The sequence below is a fragment of the Nuphar pumila genome, chromosome 1, assembly GCF_984573655.1.
Source record: "Nuphar pumila chromosome 1, dmNupPumi1.hap1.1, whole genome shotgun sequence".
Taxonomy (NCBI): domain Eukaryota; kingdom Viridiplantae; phylum Streptophyta; class Magnoliopsida; order Nymphaeales; family Nymphaeaceae; genus Nuphar; species Nuphar pumila.
In genome coordinates this window covers 28,091,856-28,095,843 of record NC_143249.1, presented here as the reverse complement: position 1 = coordinate 28,095,843, position 3,988 = coordinate 28,091,856, and the positions used below count along the sequence as shown (strand labels likewise).

The window sequence follows — 3,988 nt, the reverse complement described above, 5'->3', positions numbered from 1 at the left end:
TATTTTTTCGCTTCCCACTCGAATCCATTTAGCTTCATGGTAACTATGGTCCCGTGAGGTAGCAGGCTCAAAAGCCTCGTTGTAGTAGGATCTAGTTTTGAGCATTTCTTGTCTGGATCCAATTTGCATCCAAAGAGCTCTAGATATGTTTACATTCTTACAAAAGAAGAGTTGACCCAAGTTCTGTTTTGTTAGATCCAAATCCAGTTTTATGTGTGCAGGAAGATTAGGCCGGAACCTACTTAAAAGGCCAAAATTCGGACATGATTGCCCCAATACTAGTTAGCTCAGGTATTCCAATCACAATTACCAGAGTGAGGCAGGTGCATGGGGCGATGTGAGTGAAGTGAGAAGCAAGAAGTTCGACTCTCACTGGTTGTGCAGATGCCTTTAACTGGTGGGCTCAGTAAAAGCTTGGGTGTTGGCGAGCCCACTCAGGGTTTGACTCAATAGGGAGATGAGCCCATCAAGTGACCCAGATATGAAAAGCAACAGCTGTCAATCTGGCATATTAAACATTATTTGTTGACTGTGATATCAATTATGTGAGGGGCATGTATATTCCTATTGTAGTTTGCATCAATTTGTCCGATTTATTGTGATTCGAAATCACGTGATCTGGTTGGCTATAGACGAGAATTGTCTTATCATGGTTGTGAGAACGATTCTCATTTGTTCTTTCTTCTCATGCAAACAAACATGAAAAAATTTGAGAATGTGATCTGAAATCACATTTAGGGCGAATTTACTCTCATCCCATGCAACCAAACATGCATTCGAGTCATACAATTTCAAATCACAAGGTGGAATACGTGATTTGATGTGAGTAAATTTACCTCAAATGTGATTTAAAATCACATTTTCAAACATTTTCATGTTTCTTTGCATGAGAAGAAAGAACAAATGAGAATCGTTTTTCTCACAACTGTGAGAAAAATTCTCATGTGGGGGTGAATCAAAGATTCCCTTAAAGTAAGGACGATTCTAATAAACCCGATATAGGCAACACGGATCCTATCATTTGAAATATGATAGGTACCATCATACATTCAATCCTAGCTGTTGATTGGATGGCTAAGATTAAATGTATGATGGAACCCATCCTATTTCAAATGATGAGATCCATGTTCGGATATAGGGGTCAGTTTGGATCTCTTTTATCTAAGTGGGTAGTCTTGAGGAGAATATACCTAGGGCATGTTTGGTTGGATCACTCTGAATTACTTTCTCATTTGAATGAGAAAGTGAATCTGATTCGTATAAGCAACAAACATAAAAAGTTAGGCTGTGAGAAAGTGAATCTCATTTGCTACTTTCTAATTTGCTTGAGATTCAAAAAAATCACGAGACTATGAGATTCTGATTCTCAAGCAAATTGAATCATTTTGAAAGGAGCAGACGTACGTACCCCTATTTCAGGATACTGTTTTCACGTAGCCCGTGAATGCAAGATTGAAAGGGTATGACTTAAGAGGCCATTGAATCCTTATCGGCAATGAAAAGCAACAGTACGCCGATCAATCTGTTTATTAAAAAACAAAAGGTTACACAGAAAGAACAAAAGAACACGAAAACTATTCATTTTGTTCAGTTGCATGATGATCCAATCTAACACGTCTCTCTCTCTCTCTCTCTCTCTCTCCAACTAGGGATGTAAAAGGGTTTGGGTGCAACCTGATACCCTACCGGAATCCAAGTCCAATAAGCAGGTTTGGTAGTAAAAATTGAATCTGATTAAGAATTGAATCTGGGTTTGAAATTATGTTTTGCATTCAAACCTGATTGTGTAAATACCGGGTCTTAAGCTAGTCGGATAGGAGTATGATTTTGTCATTCGAATCTGATTAGGTCACACCTGATTAAGTCGGACTTAGTAATGCCTAAATCCGACCCAAATCCGAACCATTTAGACTCATTTAAAAAGTTACAAATACAGGGCTTTTTATAAGGACCCCAAAACAAAATCTCAGCACCCACCAAGAAGTGGAAGGTCTCTCTCTCTCTCTCTCTGCGGATCATGGAAGAGAAAAAGCTCCGTCCTCATGTTTTGATGCTGCCATGGCTAGCAATTGGTCACATAACACCATACTTGGAGTTAGCCCAGCGGCTCCACGACAGAGGCCTTCGAGTCCACCTCTGCTCGACCTCATCCAATCTCTCATCCCTCAAGCAGAAACTGCAGCAAGGGAGCTACTCATGGATCGAGACTATCGAGATCCAGCTCCCACCAATCCCGGGCCTTCCCTCTCACTACGACTCCACCTCCTCCCTTCCTTTCCATCTCATGCCTCTGCTCAAGAAGGCCGTCCACGCCTGCAAGCCTGCACTCACCACCATCCTCACAACTCTAAATCCCGACTTCTTCATCCACGATTTCTTCCCACCGTGGGCCTCTTCATTGGCTTCGGAGCTCAACATCCACACCGTGCAATTCGTAACCTCTAACGCCTCGTGTATCTGCTTATTAAGCTCTTTCTCGAGCAGAGGCACCACCTTCGATCCTAGCAACTCTACTGTTGAAAGCATCAAACTCCATCCATTCGAATCGCAAAGAACCCATAGAATGATCAACGAAAAGGCCGACGACATCGAAATCGTGGATGCGTTCTTCGGAAACATAGAGAAATCTCACACCATCTTCGCCATCAAAACAGCTCGAGTGCTTGAAGCGAAATTTCTCGACTATTTCCTGAAGCAAACGGGGAAGAAGCTCATTCCCGTCAGCACTCTCGTCCCCCAAACTCATCAGCAGCCTCCACACAACAGATTCACAGAGTGGCTTGACAGAAAGGAGAGCTCTTCGGTGGTTTTTGTATCGTTTGGTAGCGAGTACTTCATGTCAAAGGAGGAGATGACAGAGATCGCATTCGGTTTGGAGCTGTCTGAGCAGAGTTTCATATGGGTGATTAGGTTGGTTGAAGAAGAGGAAGGGATGGTGGAGAGAGTGCTGCCGGTTGGGTTCCTGGAGAGGATTGAGGATAGGGGGATTGTGGTGAGGGGTTGGGGACCACAAGCTGCAATACTGAACCATCCTTCTACTGGTGGGTTTCTCACTCACTGTGGGTGGGGGTCTCTCTGTGAAGGGATGGGATGTGGGGTGCCCTTCATAGCCCTTCCACTGAATACTGACCAGCCCATAAATGCAAGGCTGGTGACAGGGGAGTTGGGTCTTGGAGTAGAGGTGGAAAGGGAGAGAGATGGAGAGTTTAAGAGAGAGAAAGTGGCTGAAGGTATCAGAAGAGTGATGGTGAATAAAGAGGGTGAGGAGATCAGAGAAAGAGCAAAGGAAATGGCAGGAAAGATCAAAGATGAGGGTGAAGGAGGGATTGATGAGTTGTTGAGAGAGATGGAGAAGATGTGCACTGGGGAAAAAACAGTAACCAGAGGCGAAGAAATATGAACTTATGTGGATGTATTTGTTGTTGTATTTGTCTTAAATTTTATATTATGTGATTGAACCGTGAAAAGAATTTGATTTGCCAGCTCCTATGTTTAGTCCTTTGTATTGTTTGGGAGAAATTTTTTCACTTAAATTCAATTCAAATATATTTCAACAAGCTTGAATGGAAGAGTCGAGCTCAAGTGAGGACTTGATTTCAATTTTAGCTATGGTTTTAGTTTTGTACTTGGATTTAGACTCGCGCTTGGATTTGTATTGGGCTTTGGACCTTGATCTTGACTTTGCATTTATTAATACGTATGTGCACATGGGAATACTTGCATAGATATATATGATTGACCTTTTATTACGCAAATTAAAGTAAATGATGATCATTTATACATGTTAACTACCAGTCCAAGATCAAGTTCCTTTGGATTTGACAACAAATGGGTCCAACTCATCCCCTATGTCATCCCTATCTTTCCTTAGTTCTCTTGAATTTACTGTGCCAATTAGTGAGATTTTATTTTCTGTGAGTTTAGTATTAAAAAACAATAGGATTTTGTTGGGTGCTTTTACCTTTTAAAAACTCAAGTCAACCATATG

At 41.8% G+C, this 3,988-nt stretch overlaps 1 pseudogene across 1 annotated transcript; it reads left to right on the top strand.

Annotated features, from left to right (window-relative positions):
* Nucleotides 1-2,017: 2,017 nt before the first annotated feature.
* LOC149848501 (UDP-glucosyltransferase 29 pseudogene) lies at nt 2,018-3,481 on the top strand (annotated as a pseudogene). The gene has a single exon (XR_016431574.1). The product of XR_016431574.1 is annotated as a UDP-glucosyltransferase 29 pseudogene (transcript).
* Nucleotides 3,482-3,988: the final 507 nt, after the last annotated feature.